The sequence below is a fragment of the Durio zibethinus genome, chromosome 25 (genome assembly GCF_047325235.1).
Source record: "Durio zibethinus cultivar Kanyao isolate XHJ-2024 chromosome 25, ASM4732523v1, whole genome shotgun sequence".
Classification (NCBI taxonomy): Eukaryota; Viridiplantae; Streptophyta; class Magnoliopsida; order Malvales; family Malvaceae; genus Durio; species Durio zibethinus.
The window spans coordinates 7,313,015-7,340,245 of NC_143186.1; the positions used below are offsets into that span (position 1 = coordinate 7,313,015).

A 27,231-nucleotide genomic window follows, 5' to 3' on the forward strand; every position below is an offset into this window, starting at 1 on the left:
ATTTTTTATTAGATAAATTTAAAAAAAAAATTCAATTGAAGTAGAAATCATGAAACAATCAACTCTTTATTGGTTTTAATTTACATTGATCCAATATAAATATGCTTTTTTTAAAAAATAAGGTCAGAACGATTTTTTTTAAATGTGGTCAGATAGGAGAAAGAAATGTTCCATCTGTTCTTGAGCGTCCACGTGACACCTTCCTCCTTTTTTTTATTTTCTCTGTTTTTAAAGCTTTTGTTTTGTTCTGTTTTTTTTTTTTTTTTGTTAACTTTTTAATTAAACTTTTTATTAAATAAATTTTATAATAAAAATATTAATTAAAATAGAGATAACAAAATAATCCATATCCAATTAATTTCAATTCACCTTAATTCAATAGTGCACTTTCTTTTAAATTGGGATAACTGAGTTAATTTTTTTTTTTTTAAATTCAGCTCAAGTCAAAACAAGATTTTGAGTATTATGCATGGACTTTGGTATATGTAAAAAATAAATTTTATTAATTATTTAATTTTATATTTATATTATTAAAAATATTAATTAATATCTTAATTTAAGAAATTCACGTATCATCTCATTTGATTTCAGTATTTTTTTTAATTTTTAAAATTCTCTTTATTAGATAAATTTTATAAAAAAACAAACGAATGCATAAATGAAAAAATAATCTGATATCCGATAAGTTTCGATTCGTCATGATCCAATCATTATCATTTTTGTTTCTTTACATAAACATTGTATTAAGTTTTATTTATTTAAATAATATAAGTCAAGTCAAGATCGGATTTGAAATATTCTACACCAACTCTCCTCGGGATATATAAAAATATATATTTTATTATTTATTTAATTTATATTTATATATATTATATTAATAAAGATATTATTTAATATCTTAATTTAATAAAAATTATATTTATATATAATTCAATTATAATTTATATTAAAAATAAATAAAATTATATTTATCTATATATTATCGTTCATTAAAATTTAATATAAATATATTACATCTCTCATGTTTAAAATATAATTTGAAAAAAAAAAATTATCTTGTGACTGAAAATGCAAATCTAATTCTAATATTATTAAATTTGAATTTATCAGCTCTTTTACAGTAATTTTTTGACACATCATTGATTTCCTCTCAATTAATATGGCAATTGAAAGGCATTTGTAATGTTGAAAGTCATGGCGAGATAAAACAAATGCTTCTTTTGGCTTTAAAAAAAAAAATATGAACTCCCTCGGAGAGCACCTATTTTTCTTCAAAATACAATATGTAATTTTTATATAAAATATGATATAATAATAATATTTTACATGACACAATAAAATGAAGTATCACATTTAAAGCCATTACATGAGGTCCTAAATGGACAAAAGAGAGAAGATTTGGTGCCAAATTTGGTGAAGACAAAGTGACAATTGCTGCAGACCAAATCTGAGGAAAGCAGAGGTAGAAGACAATTTTATTTTGAATGAAATGAAAGACAACATTAAACAAACAAAATTTTATTTGTAATTTGTAGAAAGTAGTTCTTAAGTTGCTTTCATGTAGGCCCCTATACTTGTTTCGTTTATTCCATGGAACAATGCCCCGTGACTAAATCTAATTCTATAAAGAAAAAAAAAATTCGATGGCTGATTTAATTTAATGATTCTTTGTAATTGATTCACAAGTATATAAATTAAATGAATCTCAAAGCTTCTATGTAAAGCCAAGCTTTTGTCAAATTAGTTTATCTTTAAATTCAATTTTCAAACTCAAATTATCTTTAATTATGCTTTATCAGATGATAAGTACAAAGGGTCCTAGCATTTGGTATCTAATGTCTTAATCTAACCTAACCCAAAAACAATTTTTTTTTTATAACAATCAGAATAAACTAGTTTGGGATTAAAAAAAAAATGCCAAATGCCAATCACATGAATTTAGAACAGTCTCCCCCAACTTGCTTTTTATATCCACAGTTAATCCTTTCATGTATCTAGTCTCTAGAAATCCTTACCTAACACACCAACTTCACCTTCATGTTCGTCAATGCAATCATTTTTTTTTTCGCTTTCTACCATTTCTTTATTGTCGAATTACCAAATTAGAGGAAATTCGACAACCGTTAACTTGTATATCTTTTCAATTTTGTCACTATAATAAAAAAATTTTAACTTGAATATCTTTTCAATTTTGGCACTATAATAAAAAAAAAATTGAACTCGAAACCATGTTGGCTTAGCTTATTCATAAAGAAATTGATTAAAAGATTTTGTCATATATTATATTATATTATATTATATTAATTTTCAAAATTAAAATTAAATACAATATTTTAAATAATTTCAGTACCTACGTGTCTGCTTTTTGTGTAGGCATATGACATCAACTAATTTTTAAAGTCATATTTAACAATTTTTTTTTCCAAAAGGATTATTTCGATACAATGTCAAAAGCTTAGAGACTAACAAGTAACATTCGAAAGTATAGGGTGATATACGATCTAAAATTTAAGAACCACAGATATTATTTATTTTATATTTAAATATAAATGAGAATTAATCATGTAAACAACAAAGCATAAAATTTTTCAATTTTCAAACACTAAAATCACGTCAATAATTGTACAATAATACATAAAGAACAGTAAGTAGAAGTTGCATACCTTGAATTTGTTGTGTAAGGCAAACTCTAATCCTCTTAGAATACAAAGTTAAGTTGTAGCAAATTATCAGTTATTCAAGTATTTAGCTTCCAATGATAGTCCACACGAACAATGAGGAAAAAACCTTTAACCAAGATGGAAAGAAGCTACTCCAATGTTATGCTAGTAGCAATATTGATTTGCTCTCTAGGTTTTTCTCTCAAAAGTTCTCAACAAATAAGATAGAATGGATACATGAAAAGAAGGGTGATATAGCCTTTTTATATAGAGGATGGCCGACCATGACCTATTCCTAATAGGTTTTGAACCTTTGTCAATTCCTATTTTGTAAGGATAGCAATAGGTAGGACATCAGCTAATTTTGGAGTACTCATTTTCAAACCTAATTATTTATTAAGATACTTGAATCTAATAAACACCCAAATATTTTTTATTTTTGTTACCCGAACCTTACCCAAAATACCTGTTAACTATTTAAATCCGTTAAATACTTGCTTATTAAGTTAAAGTTTAATTTTTAAATTAAAATTTAAAATTAATTTTAATGCATATTATTAAGAAAAATTAAATAAATAAATGAAAGTTAACTCATAAAAATGAATTAGAGTTAAAAACCATAATTAAAACACTTAATGAATTAATTTAGTTAAGTATTATATTAATAATAAATAAGTTATAAAGAAAATATATAATATTAAAAAATTATTATTTATGATCGGGTTCAACTTTTGAGTATTCTATGATCACTACCCATACCTTACCCAAATTTGTGTCAGGTAATAAATTTACTACACACGGTTATAGTATATTGTAATCCTACCTAATCACATTGAAGAGAGCAAGGCACCCATTACCATCTCTGACTTTTTTGGACTTTTAATTTATTTGGCTTAATTATTAAGTCTAACTTAATTAACACAATTTAATCGTTCACAAACCATGTTCTATTTGTGTATGATCCATTAAGTTATTTAATGTCTTAACTATAAATATAAGTATTGTAATCCTTAATTAATTTGGATTAAATGAATCAAACCTTTATGAATTCATCATTAATTTTGCAATGAACTAATCTTATATTTATAGATAATGATTGTCATCTAGCAATAAGTCGTAGCCCTAATTTTTAAAAAGGTTAATGAAGTTTGATTAACCTATTCGTGCTTAGTTTCTTAGCATAATTATTATCATTTTCATCAATATCTCAAATTAACCTTGAGTATAGATTAATGTCTACTCAATTAGTTTAACTATGTCAAGTCTCTAGTCAAGCACTTAACTCATTGAATTAGATTTAAAATTATTCCAAAACTTCATTCCATTATGACTAGAAATTTCTTGAGTTAATCTTTGTCAAGGCTAATTTTTCAATTATTCAAGATGATAAATCATATATCAATTACAAATTCATCTTCATATGTCTCATATTATATCAAACAATATCTTATCAAGGCATCCATGGTTAGGACCATGGTAAGTAAAAGTAAAATCAAAATAGGTTAAAGGGTCAAAAATGCCTCTAACTATAATTCAATAATTATTTAGGCCCTTATTATTTTATTGCAATTAAACTCTTAATTTTCTATTTCGATTTAATTACATCCTTTTTAAATGAACAGAATCTAGTCACATGACAAACTTTAATCAATCAACCCACAAACTATAATTAATTGAACACTTAAAAGGATCTTAGAAAGAGATAGGGAGAGAAAATAAAGAAGAAAAAGAAAAGGCAAAAAAGAAAAAAATTTGTTTAATTCTCACATATATTAATTGTATGTGGCAATTTTTAATATATTTTATTAATATCACATGAAATTTTTTCTTAGTTGACAAAAAAAATTAATAGTGTTAATTTTTTTGTCCAAATAATGGATTAATTTGGTGCAATTGGTTAACTACCTAAACCCATTTTCGTCTAATCAAAAGTTTAATTGGGATAAAAATAAATGTTTCAGAGTTCAATTTGATAAAAATAAATATTTAAAAATTTAATTGATCTAATATAAAAAAAATTTAAGAATTAATTTATTACAATAAAATGTCAAGACCTTAAATAATTATTAAATTTTTATTCAATTACTTTTTTATCCCTTTTTCCTTTAAAATTACATGTAAAGTCTAAGTTTCTCGTGATACAAAAAAGTGTATTGATCCAATAAATATTCATATAAATTTAAGTAAAAAGTTCATTCATAAAAAGTCCAAAACTTTAACAACATAAACCCTAAAACATTTAATACCATACCTGTTTGTCATTTCACCAAATTTGGTTAAATTTTGGATAATTGGATTATTTTCTACATATCAAACCTAATTATCAAGTAAAAAACCTAAATACCAAATAACAAAATATTTAAAAAAAAAGCTTCATTCGATAACCAATTAAAATATTTTTATTATTTACCAAATTATGAAGTTAATTCAATTCAATCGATTAATTTTATTTTAACCGAATTGTGGCTGTCCATATCCACTTTCACATCTGCAGCTATGGAACTTGCTTAGAACTCTATATTATATCTCAAGTTATAAAAACTAAAATTCAGAGGTTCAAACCTTTGTTTCTTTCCTTTTCTTGCTTGGCACATGCATATGACAACTGTATTTTACATGTAAAAAATGAGTTTATAATTGATGTATAATCAGTTAATAAATGTTATACATTAATCATATAATAATATCTCATAAAAATTTAATTTTAAAATTTTAAAAATATATACATTTAGACTCCATTTGTTTCGCATAAATTGATTTTTGAAAAATATTTATATTTTTTGAATTAAAAAAGATTTTTTGTTGTTTAGATGATTTAATAAAAAATATTTTTCGTTGTTTGGTTATTTTCTAGAAAATCTATTTTTTTTCAAATAATATTAATATAACTATTAAAATATTAAAAATTATTTATTATTAAAATATATTTAAATTATTTATTATTAAAAGTATTAATATTCAAAAATAATTATATTTTAATAATAATATTTAATATTAAAATATTATATTAATATAAAAATACTTAAAATAAAACTATTTATTATTCTTTATATTATTTATTAATATATTATAATATTATTTATTAATAATATTTATTAATATATTATATTAATAGTATATTATTTATTCATAATATATTATTTATTCATTTATTATAATATATTATTTATTAATATATAACAATATTATTTATTAATTAATTAATATAATATTATTTATAAGTAAAATTATACTTAAAAATATTAATAAATAGTTATATTCATAGATAACTTTTTTTTCTTAGAAAATATTTTTTTCTTTTCAAATCCGTAAGACAATTTTTAAAAAAATGATCTTATTTTTTATTGACCAATAAGTTATTTTCGATTAATCAATTAATTTTTTATCAAATAAATACTTAAAATGAAGAAATTATTTTTTAAAAATTATTTTTCACAAAACAAACGAAACTTTAATCGTAAAATATTTTTAAAATTAAATTCTTTAATGACGAGTCATTATATAATTTATTAAGAATGTATAACATTATATAATATTTACTGATATTATATCAAATATAACTTAAATGAAAAATATTACGAAAGAAATGAAAATAAAAAATAAATGGAGAGGAATGAATGCTTTTTGACTTCAATAATCACAGTCATAGAACTGCTAACCATACATGAGCAAAAATCAAGAAAGCCATGCCTGATTGCTGAGCAGACTTTCACAACCTCCGTAACCCCAACTGGACGGACACTATGACCTTAACGTTATGAAGGAGTGCCCTAATGGCTGAGTCAACATTGCCAAATTTGTGGGCCAATTTGAAAGAAGAAACTGTTGCACACATCTTAAATACAATTTGCAAAATCTCTGTCCATAGTGAGGCACGTACGGTTGCACTCCACTCAATATTTTTCCAATTTTAGTTATTTTCTAATTCATGAAATGTCAAGACTTGCAGCACAACTTGTCCTATATTTATTTTTTTCTATTAATTTTTATGTGGTTGCATGGACTGCAAGGTTTAACATTTGATTTTTCATTGATTTTTGTGGGTGGTATGATCGAGAGTTGTTGACTACATTGTTAAGAAAATTAAGTCCAGTTACATGTAATTCGTTTTAGATCAAGCAAAAGTCATACGCCTTAATCTTTTTTTTTACATAGTACCCTAATTACTTAATAAAATGGGTAGGGTTATTTTAAGGTAGTATCGCAAACCAAAAAGAAAAAGAAAAAAAGCCAAGAAAAGCAGAAAGAAAAAAAGAAAGAAGAGTTAGTTAAACAGAAGTTGATCCGTGGTTCAATTGAGTTGAAGCTTTATCAGTAGATTTATGATTCAGAGTTCTACATTCTGAACGGTGATGATTGAGTTTGAAGCTCTCTAGGAACAAATCTAAGATGTATTGTTAAGTCACATATTTGGTGAGATTTCTTCCATTGTCTTTCTAGTTATTGATTATCTCTAGTTTTAGCTAGAAAAGAACATTGTATATCTATTATTTGACAGTAAAGATTTTTCTGGTGGTCCGTGATTTTTTCCTCTAAACTTGAGAGTTTTTCATGTAAATCTTGATGTGCTTTATTTTTTTTGCATTTTTTATTATTGATTATTGTCTATTGCTATGGGTTTATTGCGATATATCATTTATGCATTGTTATGTTTATTGCTTTAGGCCCAACAAGTGGTATCAGAGCAATGGTTATTTTGAGACATCAATACAAAAACAGCTCAAGATAGAAGTAAATTATGTTTGAGATCATAGAAAGTGATACAGGTTTCATGATAAAATTAACAACATCAAATTATTCAATTTAGAAGCCTATGATGAAAGATCATTTGTACTGTAGAGATTTGTATGAGTCGGTATTGGGTGATTCGGCTAAACCAACAAATATGAAAGATCAAAACTGAAAGAAGTTAGACAGAAAGACGCTGACTACAATCAAAAAATTGGTTGATATCAGCGTGTTTCATCATATAGCTCAGGAGGTAAATGCCCACATTATTTGAAAAAAATTGGTAGCATTGTACGAGAGAAAAACATGTATGAATAAAGTTATACTTGTTAAAAAACTTGTAACTTTACAGTACAAGGATAGATGATCTATTTAAGCGAATGATTACATGAAGCTTAAGATGGATGATAAAATAAAGGCGTTGTTTCTTTTGAATTCATTGCCAGACAGCTAGAATACTCTAGTTATGACTATTCTTAATTCAGCTCCTAATTATAAAGTGATATTGGATATGGTAAATGACAGTATGCTTAATAAAAAAGCAAGGTGAAAAAATATAGACTCTGGGAATCAAGCTCTGGTCATAGAGAACAGAGGTAGAAACATTGACAGAGGTCAAAACTCAAAAGGTCATAGTAAGTCTAAATATAGATCCAAGTTCAGAGACAAAGTGAAGTGTTTCTATTATGGTAAAATAGGTCATATAAAATGACACCGTAAAATCTTGAAGCAAAACTGAAAAGATGAAAAAAGCAAGAGTTTAGATGATGGTAATGTTGCAACAATGAATTCAAATAGTGATTCAATTACTTTGATTTGCACACATGATGATTGTAATCATGTTGGTGATCCTAGCATTGAATGGATAATTGACATAGGAATGACATATCATTGTGTTCCTAAGAGAGAGTTGTTTACAACTTACAAAGTAGAAGACTTTGGTTACACCAATATGGAAAATAAGAGTGTGTCGTAAATTGTTAGGATTTGTGATATTGTTGTATAAACTAGTACAAGCTACATGTTAATTTTAAGGGATGTCAGACACATTCTAGATATAAAAATAAACTTGCTTACTATTAATATCCTTAATAAGGAGAGATATGAGAGTTAATAAAAGGATGGGTAGTGAAAGCTTTTTAAAGGATCTATGATTGTTGCAAGAGAAAAATTATGTTGCACAATGTATAAGACATAAATGCAATTAAATGGCAACCAACTAAATGCCGTTAAAGATGATGCTTCAGCAAACTTGTGACATAAGAGGCTGGCACACATGAGCGAGAAAGGATTACAAGTTTTGGCAAGGCAGTCTTTTATTTCTTTTACCAAAGGTATGTCTCTCGATTCATGTGGTTGCTATTTGTTTGGTAAGCATCGTAGGGTTACTTTTCGTAAAAATTCTCAGAAAAAAGAAAATAGATTGAAATTGATTTATTCTGACATATGTAGTCCCATTAAGGTTGAAACATTAGGAGGTAATAGATATTTTATTACTTTTATTGATGATACTTCATGTAAAACTTTGATATATATGTTGAAATACAAAAGTCAAGTATTGTAATATTTTTAAAAATTTCATGCCATGGTGGAAATGATGACAGAGTTACCTTTGAAATGTATTCAACCTGATAATGGTGGGAAATACACATTCAAAGATTTTGAAGAGTATTATTCAAAGCATGAGATCAGGCATGAGATGACAGAACCTGAAACACCACAACATAATGGTGTAGCTAAAAGGATGAACTGTACCATTATGAAAAAAGTCAAATGTATGTTGAGGATGACAAAATTACCAAAGCCATTCTAGGGTGAAGTAGTCAACACGACTTGTTATTTGCTTAACAGATCACCATTAGTTCCTTTGGGCTTTGACATTCTAGAAAGAATATGGATAAAAAAAGATGCTTCATACTCTTACTTGAAAGTTTTCGAACGTAAAGCATTCATGCATGTGTTAAAAGAATAGAGATTAAAGCTTGACAGTAAAGCTACATAGTGTGTGTTTGTGGGATATGATGATGAGAAATTTGGCTGTAGGGTATAAGATCCAATGAAGAAAAAGATAGTTAGAAGTAGAGATGTGATCTTTTATATAAAAAAAAATCAAACAGACCTTGAAAAAAATAAAAAGACTACACAGGTTACTGCTGAGTGTGATGTTTCTATACCTACAGGAGTTCCACAAGAAAGAGCCGTAAATGATGAAAATGAGTAAAAAATAAAACTTGGGGATATGAATGACCTAGCCACAGCTAATGATGAGCCACATGTAATCAATTTTGTGCAGTGAGAGCAATCCTCTCTACCTGAGAGTGTTGAATAAGAGGAGCTACCTTTGACATTAGGTGATTTAGAGTTTCAACCTCAGAGATCTACTAGAGAACGTAGGCCATCTACTAGGTATCCTAGTTCAGATTTTATTTTAGTTATCAATGAAGGGAGTCAGAGAGCTTTCAAGATGTACAAGCTATTCCGGATAGAGAGCACTGGTTAAAAGCAATGAAAGAAAAGATTGAGTCATTACAAAAAATGGTACTTATGATCTTGTTAAACTTCCAAAAGGAAAAAAGTCGTTAAAGAATAAATGGATATTCAAGTTGAAAAAGGATGGTGATAAAGTAGTGAGGTACAAAGCTCGTTTAATGGTAAAAGGTTTTTCTCAGAAACCAGGCATCGATTTTGATGAGAACTTCTCTCCAGTTGTAAAGATGAGTTCCATTCAAGTGGTGCTAGGATTAGCAGCTAGCTTGAATTTTGAGCTTGAGCAACTTGATGTTAAAACTGCATTCTTGCATGGTGACTTGTAGGCAGATATTTATATGAATCAGCTTGAAGATTTTGAAGTGAAAGAGAAAGAGCACTTAGTTTGCAAATTAAAAAAAAAGCTTGTATAGCTTGAAACAAGCTTCGTAGCAGTAATATAAAAAGTTTGATTCTTTTATGATGAGTCCTAGCTATAAAAGAATATCAGTGGATCCTTATGTGTATGTCAAAAAATTCTTTCATGGTAATTTCATTATTTTGTTATTATATGTTAATAATATGTTAAGACAAGATGCTGGTATGATTCGCAGGTTGAAAAAATAATTGTCTAAGTCCTTTGATATGAAAGATTTAGGTCCAGCAAAACAGATTCTCAGTATGGACATTATCCGAGATAATAGAGCTAGAAAGTTATGGTTGTCACAAGAAAAATATGTTGAACGAGTACTTAGTAGATTTAACATGCAACATGCTAAATCAATTAGCAGTCCACTTGCCAATCATTTTCATGTGAGTAAGAAATCTTGTTCGATATCTAAGAAAAAGCAACTAGTTATGTCTAGTATTCTTTATTCTTCTGTAATCAGTTCTTTAATGTATCTTATGGTTTATACACGGCTTGACATTGCTCATGTAGTTGGTGAAGTGATCAGATTTCTTTCTAATCTAAGAAAAATTCATTGAGAAGTAGTGACATGAATTTTTAGATATTTGAGAGGCACCTCAAAAATGTGCTTGAGTTATAAAGTTTCACAACTAGTTCTAGAAAGGTTTATGATGTTGACATGACTGGTAATCTTGATGATAGAAAATTTACTTCAGGATATTTGTTCACTTTTATAGGAAGAGTTGTGTCTTGGCAATCTAAGTTACAAAAGTGTGTTGCTTTATCAACTACAAAGGTTGAGTATATTGCAGCAACTAAAGCAGGTAAAGAAATGCTTTGGATGAAACATTTTTTTTTTTGAATTGGAGTTGAATCAGAAAGAGTATGTGATGTTTTGTGATAGTCATAGTGCTTTAAATTTGAGTAAAAATATCATGTACCATGCTAGAACAAAGCACATTGATGTTAGATATCATTGGTTACGTTTAGTGATTGAGGAATAATATATGCTATTAAAAAAAGTCTATACTAATGGGAATATAGCAGATATATTGACTAAAATACTTCACAGGGAGAAGCTTGAGCTCTACAGTAACTTAACCGGAATGAGTTCCTTGGTCAAGGTAAGTTCCAAATGAAACTGCTATGATGATGAATCTCCTCTTAATAGGACTGAAAAGGGAAATTGTTAGAAAAATGGGGTCCAGCCCCATATAATTGATTTTGGACCAAACAAAGGCCAAGGGCCTTAGTTTTTCTTTTTACATAATGCCCTAGCTACTTAATAAAAAGAGGTGGGGCTATTTTAAAGTGGTGTCGCAAATCAAGAAGAAAAGTCAGGAAAAGCAAAAAGAAAAAAAAGAAGGGAGAGTTGGTTAAATGGAAGTCGATTCGTGATCCGATTGAGCTAAAACTTTATCAGCAGGTTTATGATTCAGAATTCTACATTCTAAATGGTGAAGATCAAGTTTGAAGCTCTCTAGGAACAAATCCAATGTGTGTTTGTTGAGTCACCTATTTGGTGAGATTTCTACAATTGTCTCTCTAGTTGTTGATTAGCTTTAGTTTTAGCTAAAGAAGAATATTGTATATCCATTATTGAATAGTGGAGATTTTTCTAGTGGTTTGTGATTTTTTCCTTTAAATTAGAGGATTTTTCACATAAATCTTGCTATGCTTTTTTTTTCCTGCTTTTTTTATTATTGATTATTGTTTATTGCGTGGCTTTGTTACGATACATCGCTTCTGTGTTATTGTGTTTATTGCTTCAGGTCCAATATACATTTTAACAAATCGAGAAGAAAAGTAAATTGAAAAAGAAAAACATGAAAAAGATATTGAAAATATATAATTAACTTATTGATAAGTGAGTAGGCATGAGAAATGATATAAGAAATTAATAAATATAAATAGTAATTTTAACAATATTAGGGCTATTTTAGATAGTTTATCTTTAAGATTATGAAAAAAAAAATCACTAATTTGTTTTTCTGTAATAAGTTACTAATTTGTTTGTAAGATTAAAAACTAACTCAAAAATTTTTAGATTTAAGAATAAAAAATCCTTAAACTAAAATTACATTATCCAAATTTTTATTATTTTATTTTAATCAGTTAAATTTTTAAATATTTATTTTTATTTAATTAATTTTTTATTAAATAAAAATTGATTAACCACTATCATTAATTTTTATTTAATTGCTGGTTTAATTGAATAAAAATAAATATTTCAGAGTTTATAATTTATTGTAATAAAATAATAAAAAATTAAATAATCATTTAATTTTAGTTCAAGATTTTTTTTTATATTTAAACCAATTTTTCATTTAGAGTAGAAAATGCTTACTTCAAAGAAGATTTCAAACGAAAAAAAAAGAATTAACTTAAAAAAAGGGAAAAAGAACCGATGTCACTGTATGTCTAGTATTTTGTCCTTGTCACTTGCTACTTTTCTTCTGTCTTTTCTTTTTGTTTTTTAATTTCAAAAGATTTTTTTAAAATATTAATCAATGTTTGTAAGTATGGATAAAAATGATATTTATAAAAAATTATAATTAATAGCATATTGTATTTTTTAAAATTTGTTGAGAATAATGTATTAAATTAAAATTTTTTAAAAATAATATTGTCCACGTAAACATGAAAAGTAAATTGTTTAATTCTCTCAAATGTTCGATAGATTTATAAGTACCATTTAAAAAATTTGTTTTTTACACATCATGAGTGAAATTTTAAATTTCATAATCTGTGTTGTCATGTGTATTTTTTCTATATTATTTTTTATATCTTTTAAAGAGTAAATTTTATCTTAAAAATCAACTTGGCATGACAATATAAATTTTATCTTAAATTTCATAATCTGTGTTGTCATGTCTTTTTTTTTTCTGAAAATTATGAACAAAAGATAGAAAAATAAACAAATGTAAATTTTATCTTAAAAATCAACTTGGCATAACAATATATTTTTTTATTACATTATGAGGGTAAAGTTCTAGTATAAATAAAAAAGGAAGAGGGAGATCTAATTCGAAACCAGACTCTTGATATCCCCTCAAACGCCTTTAGCCTAAGCGTCTTTAGTCACTAAATTAACGGCTAGGGGACACTTGGCATAGCAATATAACTCTAAGAAGTTGTCTAAACATATCTATGGGTCGGGGCCAACCGGATCAGGCTTAATTTGTTTTTTTAAATCTTAACCTAAAGTTTGATCCAACCTGTTGAGCTACAAAATTTTTTTCAAATATCTTTAAAATAATAAAATAGTAATATTTTAATATTTTAAATATATTTTAGAATTTAAATTAAAAAATAAATTTTATTAATATTTTAATATCCCGGATGAGGCTTAGTCTTAAAATTCCTTGTTTATTGAGTGAATTTAATCTGTATTGCAATAGAAAGAGATGAATTGATGACTAAATGAACTCAAATTCCATCCTTAAAAACTTAACTCAATCTTCATATATCCCCCAACTCCATTTAAAGAAACTGCCTCAACACAAATTTAGCTTTGTTATTATTATTCTCTCAATCACAAAATAAATGTCCAAGTGAATTTCTTTTTATTATATGTATTTTTTTACACTTATGCTTTTATATTTTGTTTTTGATACTCTTTTTATTTTTTTAATGAATATTTTACCTTAACATTTTGTTTGTAAACAAATAAAAATTAAAATAGTAAACCTAAGTGTTTCTCTTTTTTTTTTTTTTTTGCCAATTTAGAAGTGATAATTTGTTTTGAAGCAAAAAGATTGTTAAATTATATAGAACAATCAAAGCCTAAGTGTAATTTGTCAAATGATCAATGAATTTAGTGAAGAAGAAAATGAAGAAGAGAAAAATGAAAAAAAAAAAAAAACATAAAGAAATTAGTGGAGTTGGTGTGTTCTACATCTTTAAGCAAAATTTGCCTTTGGTTTTACTTGCAAGGAAGAAATTAATTCATGTTGCCATCATGAAATGATTCATGTTGCCATCATGAAATGATTCATGAGCTTTCAAGTGCCTAACCAAGCGTCATTCTTTTAATTAAAGTAAGCAAAGAAGTTTTACAAATTTAAAATGATAGCCTTTTGAACTCTCACAAAGAATCCAAAGGCCACCCTTTGAAATTGCACTAAAATCAAAAGCTACCAAACAAAAGCTAATTGATAACCTTTCAAATCTCCTTCTACATATGTAATTGATAAGCAAATTTTTTTAATATAAAGTTATAATCAAAATCAACTATTATATTCACATAAGAAATTATTGATTAAATAAACTAACAAATCAACATATAATTGAACAAATTTAGCCTAAAATTGGACCAATTCACACATAATAATTTTGACTTGAAACCTTATGATTTTAGGTCATGCCATTAAACTAAAGTCTTATTGACAATAACCGGTGCTTAGAATTTCATTACAATTATAAAACTATCCCATGAAAGAAAAAAAATGCGATCACTTTTGAAATTTTGACTTAGATTCCAAAATTGATTCCTTGAAATTGTAATTTGATTTAAAATTTTCATACTGTAAACACCGATTTTGTCCGGATCTATTGTTTTAATTTTAATAATAATAATAATAATAATTTAAAAAAATAAATAATTATTAATTATATAAATATATATAAAAAAACAATAATAAAAAAAACAAAACAAAAAAACAGAAAGTAGGGTGGTCGATGCTTCTACCACCCTCGACCAGCCACCCTATAGCCCCCTGTCAACCCCTTGATGCCCTCTGACCAGCTCCCTTTCAACCCACCTACAACCACCATACAGCCACCTAGATCCCCCTAATTAAAGCCCTTTAAAATCTCCAACCATTTCCCTTTCAAGCTGGTTGGAAGGCTCTCTAAAGAAAAAAGAATACCAGTTCAACCTACTCTCTGAAAAACTCTCGAGCTCAGATGAACCCCCCTCAAAACACTCTCAATAACCCCAAACATCACCCCAAACAAATACCCAAACCAAAGAAAACAAACAAAAAGAAAAACACAGTCCTCGCCTATGGCGAGGAACCATCAGCGTCGAGCAAGCCCTGCAAAAACCAAAAAACAAAAAGTCAATTTCTCAAAAAAAACAAAAAGAAAGAAAAGAAACCGAAAGCTTCAAGCCCTGATCTACGTCGATCGAGGCTACTTCTGGTAAAACGGACTTCAGATCTGGGAAGATCTCATTGAAAAGAGCTTCTGAAAATTTTTTGGTGTTTCCAATCACCGACGACCACTGGCGACGGTGGACCAGGTGACGGCCGGTGCGGTGCTCTTGTGGCCGTATGGCGAGACGACCGGGGCTCTCCCTCCAGAGCTCTCTCTCTCTTTCTCTCTTTTTTAAATAGAAAATAATGAACCAAAAAAAAATCTGTAACTATATATAGGAAAGCAAAACTAAAAAATGACATCGTTTAGGAAAAGACCCCAAAACGACGCCGTTTTAACAAAGGAGGATCCGCACGTGGACCCCGATTCGACCCGAGATTCGCATAAACTGACCCATCAACCCGCTTCAACCAACCTTGAACCGGTCCAGTGAACCGATATGAGTCGGTCCAAACCACTGGACCGCCAGAACCACCGATCAAACTGCAGAATCGGTCTAGACCAGCATTGATCGGACTGTTGACCGGTCCGGTTCAAGTAAAAAAATTTTTTTTTGAATTTTTAAAATTTTTTTATATTATGTTTTTTGTTATTTTGAGTTTGTTTTATTTATTCTTGCATGATAAAATTTTAAATTTGTTAGGATAAGTTGTATAATTGTTTTAATAATAATAAAAATAAAAACGATTAAAAAAATATATTAAAAATGTTTTAAAAAAATATTTTTTATTATTATTATTATTATTCCTACTTAGATGCTGGAGGGAATAAAAAATATTTTTCTAAAAAAATAATTCCGCCTAGATGTTGGAGAATTATTATTAATAAATTTTCATAAAATAATAAATATAAAAAATTTTAAATTAATTTTCAAAAATTATTAAAATCGAACCTGCTTCGAAAATCCGTCTAGATGTTGGAGATTTTTAGAGATGTTCGTATTTTCTTAAAACCGAAACCTTAAACACTAATTTTTAATTTTCAAAATCCTAAGTTTTTAAAACCCTAAAAATCCAAAATCCTTTAAATCCAAACCCCATAAAAATCCAAAATCCCTTAAATCCAAACCCCTTAAAATCCAAAACCCCCAAAAATCCAAAATCCCAAATTTTTAAACTCTTAAACCTAAACCCCCTAAATCCAAAATCCCTAAAATCTAAACCTTTAAATCAAAACTCTAAACCTCAAAACCTAAACCCTAAAATCTCCAAACTCTGAAATCAAAACCCTAAACCTTTCATATCCTAAAATTCAAACTTTAAAAACCTTAAAACCAAACATTCAAAATCTCTACTCAAACCCTTACTCAAAACATCCTAAAAATCTTAAAGACACGTGTGAAAATTTCATTTGAAGTAATTTGTTCTCGAATGCCGCCTAGATGATGGGGTATTTAGGAAATTTTACTTCGTTAAGTCTTTTCACACGATTTCTTAATTCGCATTAATAATAAGATTAATAAATAAAAAGTATAATAGTAAATTGAGATCTTAAATATAAACAGTCGTACCTAAGCTCTGCCTAAATGTTGGAGAGTCGGGGTGATCTCATTGTACTTAAGAATCTAACTTTTAAATTGCATCTCATCTTACATAACATTCATTTGTATACATATGTTAGCATGTTATTATCAGTAATTATTTATACTATTCTGTCTTTAATTTTTATTTACTACTTGGTGATAAAATATTTTGTAATAAAAAAAGAATAATACTTTTAAATAATTTTGTGATATTATAAAACAAAATAAAAATAACATTCCGAAAGAAATAATCCTTGGTACTCTGCCTAGATGTTGGAGAGTCACTAACAATTATTTTCTATAAAGATTTTTATTTCATTTTAAGGACTATTATGTTAAATCTTAAGCGAAAAGAGTTATTTTAAATTCTGCCTAGATATTGGAGAATTTTAAGATAATTCTTTAACTTAAAGATTTTCTCAATATTTATAAATAAAAATTTTAGCAAAATTTTATTTTTTCAAATGAAGGAAATTATTGTTAAATTTCAAGTTAAAACAATTTTTATCCAACACCAAAAATAGCGCGTGATTAAATTGGTATCAATTTATGGGCATTGTGGGGGTGTTAATCCTTCTCCATGCGTAACCGACTCCCGGATCCAATCTAATTTTTCGTAGACCGAAATTTATCTTTTTGATAAACTTTAAACCCGTTTTTATAGTTTAATTAAAAAGATAAACTTTTGGGTGATCAATCACACCCTAATAAAGATTGGTGACGACTCTCCTATTTTATTTTTTTGATTTTAAAACTCTATTTTTACATCTGACGATCCAGAAACCATTACGACACATACTAAAAGAGAACTTTTAGTGCATAACTGTACCTACTAATTAATTAAGAAGTTGAGCCTTTGTTCATCGACTGGATAAGAAAAGTTGTAATTACCACGTCACTATAGCTTGACTCTTTCGTTAGGCACTGTATTTTTATTGTTTAAAATTCAACAAAATTAAAAAGTATTAGTGTCAAAATTCAATAATATTTAACTAATAATGGCAAGATTTAATATTGATCCAAAGTATAGTGCCAAATTAATTTCATCTTAATTACATCTCAAATTGAAATTTTGCATCTCTTTTTTAGACTTAATGTTCTAAAATTGTCATTTATTATTTTTTAATCGCCTTTTGTTGTTACTTTTTGACATTAAAAATTATTCAACTTTATTATTAAAAAAAAGTTTTAGATTGTTAATGTAAAAACAACTAATATTAACGTATTTCTCAATCTTTAAACATGTAAATTAAATTGAAAATGACTATTCAATTTGAAATTAAAAAAAAAATAGTATTTATCTTAACTCATAAGTTCTTTCTTTTGTTACCTTCACCGATTAATTGGAATCATTATCATTAAGGAGATAAAAAAAAAATCTCAAACCATTCTTAAAAGACATTTTGATGCTCTTGTTTCAAAATGTATTGTTTAGCCCTTTGACCATCCAATGCAATTAATCAAAGTTAGTTAATAGTTACATATGAGAAAAACATAATTACCCTTAAATAATTGAAAATAAAATAATTAAAAAGAGTTAACTAAATATTGATGAAATGTTTTAAACATAAATAATGATGAAAACAATTTTTTATAAAAGTTTATTAGCTCATAAACAAATAAAAATGCGATCCATAATTATGAAAGAAAGAAAAAAAAATTAAAGAAAGAAATGAATTAGTAAAGATTATACCTAATTAGTTAAATTAGGTATAATTTTTTAAATTCTAGTTCATTTTATATTTCCTCCTCTTTCCCTTCTAATTTAATTAGAATAATAATTATATTTAGATTTATATTTGTTACTTCAAAACTTAATTAGAATAATTGTTTTATTTATGGGATCGAAGAGAGTTGCCTTTTGTTGTGTAGTTGAAATTCAATGAATTATCCATCGATAATTTATGAGATTGATTTTAAAAATTAATATAATTTCAAATCATACTATTATTGAAATCAGTTTCACATTATGCTAATTAAAGCAAATTATCCATTCCTAATTTTATTACATAATTGATCTGCAAAACATACATTTAGCTAAGGACTATTAGTTATTCCAATCATTAGTGGAATTGAAATTGATCCCATTATTAATGCATGTCATATGATTGCAACTAAGCAACTAAGCAATAATCTCATTTTGTTAGTTAAATCAGATCCGCCAACAATTATATAACTAATTGGAAAATTTTTAATTCTTTCTTTTATAAAATATTTTTTAAAAATATTTATTAATTTCATAGCAGTTGACATGCAAATGCAATCATGTGAGGCTGCTTCGAAGATCACAACTGCTCTCTACTGTTGTGTAGTGTGAATGTGTAGAAATTTGCATCAACGATTGGGTAATGATTTTCAAACTTTCACAAAAATATTAATTGACGTACAAATGGTTCAAACATTTAACAAATATATAATTTTTTTATTTTAAATCAATACAGGTTGTACAGTTGGTTAGTTTTTAGTGTGTGAATGCATATTATTTTTTTCATTTTAATTTTTAAATGTCATGAGTCATAAGTAAGATTATCAAATAAGAAGCATTCCAAATTCTTAATGTGTATAAAGTAAACAAATAATATGTATAAAATAAGAATATTAGATGTGTTTGAAAATGGAAACAATAGACATTCCAAAAATAAAATAAAAATTTTAACGGAAAAAATATGACATAAACAACCATCGATAACAGTACTTGTATTTTATTAAAACGTAAATATTTAACATTTACTAATCATGTCATTTGTTAAAAGAATAAATCTATTTTTAATACCCTCACACAATATATTACCATAAATGATTAGGTGATAATTTAAAACAAAATGGTGATATTTTGTATTAGGAAATTTATTGAAAAGAAAGGGATGACGTTGGAATGTTGTGCCTCAATTTTGGCTGCTTTTTGGTTTGCCATTGCGTAATGAAAATGGCAATCAATAAAGTGTGATGGCGAACGCAATAATTGTCCGTCTTAGGTGTTTGATTATCAAAATTATTGAACTTTAAATTAGTGGATAACGACATAACAAAGTTGTTCACATTGTTTTTCTTTCCTTGCGGCGCCTCATCAAATAAAATTGTTCGAGTAAAAGAAAAAAAATTATAAAAAAATATAATTATAGTGCAATAAGTAATTAAAGACATAAAAAATTCACAAGGATCAATTCAGTTGGTATAAAAGTGTTGGGAATATTGGCTCAAATCACATAAGAGATTTGTTTGAAATTTGTTAGAGATTTGTTAGATATTGCTTGATGGACAAGAAGACTTGCAAAAGAAGAATTCTAAGAGAAAAGAGATTCTTGATGAACAAGTTTGACTAAGAGAAAAGGGATTCTTGATGGGCAAGTTTGTATGGTTATAAATAGATGAAGTCTCTACTTGGGTATGAGAAAAAGATGTAAGAGAGTTTTAGGGTTTTGTGAGATAGACACCCAATAGGAGTATTGAGGTTCTACGTCTTATGGGTGTGTATGTTTGTTTGTGAGTTGACTATAGGAGACTGAGAGGGTCCACATAGATATGATGTATGAGAACATATGAGTATGTGTTTGGTTATGTTAAAAGGGTGCACAAGGGTTTGAGTTTGTGTTTGTTTGGGTTGAGAATACTCAATAGGACTAAAGGAGATTGAGAGTGTTTTATAAGTATTGATTGTTGAGTGAAGTTAATGATTTGATGTATGTTTGTAATTTTCTACAACTAGTGGATCTTGTTTCTCATCCGTTGACGTAGGTTGATTGGACCGAATCACGTTAAATTATTGTCTCTTGTGTGTTTGATTTATTATTTGATTTCGCTTCCGTTGGTGTGATTGGATTAGAGGCTTTTAGTCCAACAAATGATATCAAAACTGTGGTGTTCTCCAACATAAGGTTCGATTCTTGTGGACATCACTATTAATAAAATTTTGAAAATATCATGTTAATGTATAATGAAGTATATTTTTAAAATCGTTCGACAAAAATTAAACCTTAATATTTTTGACCGTATTACTAAATATTTGAAGATGTGAGAGGAAAGGTATGAATTTAAAAAGTTAGGGTAATTTATGGATTATTATCTATATCTCATTGTTAGAGCTTTTAAACACTATTAAGTAGGTTATAGGGTTATCACATGTCTATTTCATTAGTCTATTTTAATTTTTTTTATTATTATTTTTTAATTATAGGCTAATAGATACGTGGCAACATTATAAAATTTATAACTTATTTGCAAAGTTTAAAACTTAATTGTTGATATATAGGATTTAATTTTTTTTTTCATTTTATTATATCATCATGTTATTCAAACATTTCATTTAATGATAGGTATGTCGTTGTTGGATGCTGATCTTCAATTCCTTTCCTTATAAGAATACATATAATAACATTGAGGAAAGAAAGGGATTTAAATTTTGAATCTTAGTATTCTCTATGGTGCAAGTAATGGCTATTGGATCAAATTGTTTATTGTAATTTTATTTGCACTCAATACAATTTGTTTTTACCAAATGATACATCCTTGTTGTTGGGCTTTCCTTCTTCTTTACTACAACAAATAATTAAGATGTAAAAGTAAAGATATAATTTACAAAAATTTAAAATTTAATTCAACTTATTCGCTTATTTGTTATATGATTATAATTATTTTAATTATCTTAATTAAGATTGGTTCAATTAAGACACAAATTACCCCTTTGGACCTCCTAAAGTTATCCTCTCAAAGTGCTTCGGACAAATCTTTTCCCACTAATTTTTTTCTTTTTACATTTACAAGGAAAACTATAGATTTCATACAAAATAAAGAGTTTATAAATCCATAAATGTCAATTTCATTTCACTTTTGCAAGTCGATTCTTTTTAACTTTTATAACCACCTTTTAAAAAAAAATTAAAAAAATAAGTAATGAGGTTACTTGATTCCTAGTCATCAAAAGAAAGATGTGACATAGTCTTAATCTCAAAGAGATTTTCATATTTGATTTTAGTTATTCATAATTATATATTAAATATTGAAATAATTATAAATTTATTTTTAATGCATTGTCAATAAAAATTAATCATATATTTCTTTTTTATTATCATAATCCATTTTTTTGCAATACCCTAAACAGATAAAATATAATAATCCTACAATTGTCGCGAAATTTAAAATTTTCATCGATAATATATGAAATAAATTTTCGATGAAATATTGAATCAAATCATGAAATTGAAAAAAAAAAAAAAAAGATTTATAGTATTAGAGAAGGCAACCTCGTGCATGTATGTGGAATCCAATGAATTCTTCAAATAACACGAAATTAATAAAAGCCAAATGTTTTGCCCAGAAAAGATCAGTACAAATGTGAAAGAGCCGTGCGATTGACCCTTCAAGTTGCTTACGATCCCAAAATACTCTTTCTTTTTGAGTTAAAAGAGGAAACATTCGTATCACTTTCTTTTTCACGGTCTTTTTGTGTGTAAACAGCAGCACCCATCCTCATTCTCACATTAGCGCGTGGATCATACGTGAATTGAGTAAAGAAATTTCATTCGACGTTGTTACTCACTCAGTAAAAATGGAATGAAAAAGAGAAGAAAGTAACACATAGACAGAAAGACAAAAGAGGTTCACGGGACAATGAAAGTCACGGAATTGTACTGCAACGGACTACGGTAAAGTAGCATTCCTCCGGAAATTGCGCTGCCCAACGTTTTCTTGTATTTTTTCACATGAGAGGCTGTAAACTAAATAAATGAAAAAAGAAAAAATTTAGGAGTTAAAATTTGAATATATAATTTATTTGATATTATTATATTAGATATTACTAAAAAATAAATATTATTTTATTTAAAAATATCAAAATAAGCACATACATTATAATAATTAAACAAATTAATGATTTTAATATTATTTGAAGCTAATAATTTGTAAAATATTAGTAAAATTTTATTTACTTCATAATAAAGTATATTAAATTGTTAAATTAACAAATATATTTATTGATAGATAAACAAATTTTTATAATATAAATTATATAAAAAAACATTTGACTTAGAAAATAAATCTAAATCTATTAAAAGCATAACAAAAGAAATTTGAAAAGATTATATTATATATATAACACTAAAAAAGGTTAAAAGATAGCTTACAATTTATTTTTCAATTTGATAAAATGAATATTGGTTTGAAAATATAAAAATTTATAATATAAAATAATTATAATTTTAAGAGAAAACACATTTGTAATTTATATATTAAATAAATAAAATTGATTATAGTTAATTTTACATATTACTATGATAAAAATTTCACACTATTTTAAGTTAAAATTAGATCTTCTTTCAAGATAATAATCTAATCATTTTTAGTTATCCAAAATTACTATTACATAAATCACTAAACACTTAGCAACTATATTAATAATCTAATCATCATATATAAATTACTATAATTAACTCATTAAACCACCTAAATAGCATCTTAAGAAACCTAAAAGAATGCTCTAAGAATAGTCGTTAGCCTAAAAAAAAAAATTACTCTTTAGCAAAATCCTAAATAAATTAATCCTAATATCTTCTAGATGAATATAGCTATTTAAACATAAAAAAGGTTGGCTAAATTCCAATGAGCTTTCTTCGTATTCCAAGTAAACCATATATTATAAAATTTGTGGATTTAATTTTTTTAACAAATCTAAAAAAATTATCTTAATTTATTATATATATCTAAATTTTTAGAGTAGGAATAAATGACTCAATAGAATAGGGGTAAACAGTAGACTAAGAAAAGGCTTAAAAAAAACAAAGGTCAACTTATGGCTATGTTTGGTGATTAGGAATTAATTACTGTTAATCAATTAATTAATTAAAGAACAAAAAACGGAAAATTGGAAAAAGTGGCCAATAATTAATAATAAAGCTTTGAAGGCTTTTATTACTATATTAATGCTTTGAAGACAAAGCTAATTCCATATATAATTCTCTATATATATAATATTTATTTGTCTGTTATCTAAAATAAATAATAAATATAATTGAATTCTTAAATTTACCCTCACATTTTAATATTATTATACAAAATCCAATAAAATGAAATGAAGCGTTTTTCACCATTATTTTTTTTCTTGTTTCATCTTATTTTTAGGTTTTTTTTCTTTTTTTTTTCTCAAAACTTAAGCAAGGTTTGGTGCATAGGAATTCGCTTATTAATTGTTTTAAAAAAATACAGAATCTACTTAAAAATTAATATAATAGAATTCATGTCAGCCAATTTAACTTTGGTTGCTAAATTGAATAATCTATTTATTTTTTAGATGCTTTCTTGAAATAGTTTTTTTTTTTAATTATAGTATTTTGGAACTAATGTCCTACTTGTACTTGTAATGTACACTTATCACAAAAATAAAAACTCTCAATTAGAAAGTGCTTTAGAAAAAGTTATCAATTATTTGAAACAAATTTGGGTGAAAAAATTTTGATGACAATATTTTTTTTTATATTTTATAAAAATATTGAACTCTTTATTTTTTAATATTTAATATTATCAAAAATTAAATTTTAATCAATTAAATTTAAAATCCATTTTTGATGTAGATTCTTGTAAAATTGAGATTTGATACTCAATATTTATATATTTTTTGTAATTTTAGATTATTTTTTACAAAAAAATTAATATTCTGTTAACATATCAAGCTTTTTTGTATAAGTTGCATAAACAATATATATTTTTATTTAATTTGAAAAAAATTTTAAACTCAAAATTTTTAATTAAACTATACATATAATAATTATTAAATCAAATATTCGTATCACTAGCAACAAAATGATTTAAATCAAATGCTCAAATATTAAAATGACACACACAATAATCAAGGCATTATTTTTGGATTGATAGGAGCTTTGTTTAAGCTTAATCGGTTAAATCATCCCTTCTTTACCTTTCCATCCGAACAACTTGGTCGGCTCACCCATCACCATTTGTGCTTACTGTTGGACCAACATAAATTTAAAAATAAGAAAAACAAAAAATAAAAAGATAATAAAATAATGTGAGTAATTGTACCTGCCCAGTACTCTTACCTGTACCCCCTCTTTCACCCATCATCACCTTTCTATGCGCATCCGTTCTTTAATATCCTCTTTCCTCTTCTTTATATATTCCCAACCTCACTCTGTCTTCGTCCCAACTCTCCTTCCTTTTTTCCTCTCATTTTCTGTTGCCTCCCGTTACTTTCTTTTTCAACCAAACAGCGACAACAATAGCTTCACCTTCACACTCAAAGATTTCTTTTCTTTTCATAAAACACCAAATGAAACAACTTATCCGCCGTCTCTCCCGCGTCGCCGACGCTTCCTCGAGATACAGCCGCCTTCGTTCCGACACCAACTCCACGTACCGAGCTCAATCGTTCCTAGTCGGAGTTTCTTCGTTCAAAAAGCAGGCACGCCGGTCGGTCCCTGAAGGTCACGTGCCGGTTTATGTTGGGGAAGAGATGGAGCGGTTCGCGGTGAGCGCGGAGTTGCTGAACCACCCGGTTTTCATTGGGTTGCTTAATAAGTCGGCTCAGGAGTACGGGTATGAGCAAAAAGGGGTGCTTCACATTCCGTGTCACGTGCTGGTTTTTGAACTGGTTATGGAAGCCTTGAGACTTGGGGTTGAGTCACATGACCTCCAGGATCTCCTTCGTTCTTTATCCGACGACTGTTTTTTTGATTTCTAGGAGGATGAACAGGAACAAAACCAGGTCGTTTCTTGTCTTTTTCGTGTGTGTGTGTGTAAATATACAAGTTTAAAGGAAAAGTGAAGAAATTTAGAGTTTTTTTGGGTAGTCCTTCAATGTAAACAGGACTGAACAGAAATGGATGAATTGCTCTTTTTTGCCCTACATATATATTTTTGTTTTAATTTTCTTTTTTTTGTCAGAATTAATTTTCTGTTTGGTAATTAAGAAAATCATAATGTTGAAAGGAAAGTAAGACGGGAATGTTTGAGATTCTGACTGCTCTCATTTATGCGTGAAGCGGTTTTAAAATGCTGCAATTTCTGTTCGGTTCAAAGGAAAACTGAAGGGAAAATTTGAAAATACAATAAAGTTTTTTTCTTTTGTTAATGTCAAAAAGATCCAACGACTAGCCAAAAGGGGTTCTTGGTTCAGTTGCATGTATTTTATTTGTCAAAATTAGATAAATTTTTGGAATTTGAAATTTGAAATTTGGAAATTTTATTTTCCTTTTTCTCATTCTTTCTCAAATTTTTTTGACAACCAAACAAGATTGAGAGTGTTGGGAGCAGATCTGTAATTTTGGCCGAACATTCGGTGATTGTTGTCTACTCAGATGTAATAGGTAGAGGTGGTGATAGGGGCATTCGGGGAAAGTTGAAAATTTGGGATACAGGCATCATTAAGACGGGTTTGAGGGTTGGTGTGGGTTTTTCAGTTAAGTGATAGGGCCAGCGGGATATGTTGAAAGCATTTTAGAAAAGTGAGATTCTATTCACACTAAATTTTTTATTCTTCACGATTTTCAAAAATTACTTTTAAATAAAATTACTTCTCTTTTTTTCTCTTAATATTCTCTTTTACTTTAAGGTTTTTGATATATAAATTTTAAAAATTTTAAATTTACTTATCTAAAAGCTTAAAATTTTTTGTAAAATATTTTTTTTCAATTGAATTTTTCCTTAAACTTAAATATAAATTTTTTAAAATTTTCAGATATATATATTTTTAATAAATTATAATATGAAAGGTTTAAAATTAAGTAAACAATTTCATTTTAAAAAATTTGAAAAAAATTGTGTTTCAGAAAAAATAGAATATATTTAGAATCTCCCTATGCTGAAAGCATCTTAGAAAATTGCATCCCTATACCATATACTAATATTCTTTACTATTACATAATTATTTCTTTAATTTTTTTCATTTCGTTAAAAAATGTGATATTTTCGCCTCAAAATTTTAAGAATAACTTTTTCTCAATTAAAAATTTTTTATATTAAGTCAATTATCTCAACCATAAAAAATCAAAAAGAGTATTTTTGACATAATTTATGATGAAAAAGGACTTACAAAATTTTTTTCCTAAATAATTTCATTCTCTTTGGAATTATTTAAGAGAATCACTTTCGATTTTGAGACTTTCATTTGGTTTTTAGAAATAAAATTTATTTTATGCAAGTTTGAGTTTAAATTTTTATTTAATATATTATAATAAAATTTTAAAATTTTTTAATATAAGATTAAAGTATCATAAATTCTTTTGATAAAATTTGACATCCTAATTAAACTCAACACAAAATACATAGAATTACTAAATCACATCAAACATTAGGCAAGTCCAACTAAAGCACACATAGATCATATTAATCCAAACATT

General features: G+C 26.8%; 1 pseudogene across 1 annotated transcript; it reads left to right on the forward strand.

The window, feature by feature from the left end:
• The first annotated feature begins 24,996 nt into the window (after positions 1–24,996).
• LOC111276626 (auxin-responsive protein SAUR72 pseudogene) lies at positions 24,997–25,759 on the forward strand (annotated as a pseudogene). Its single transcript, XR_016333664.1, has one exon. The product of XR_016333664.1 is annotated as an auxin-responsive protein SAUR72 pseudogene (transcript).
• The last annotated feature ends 1,472 nt before the right edge of the window (positions 25,760–27,231 follow it).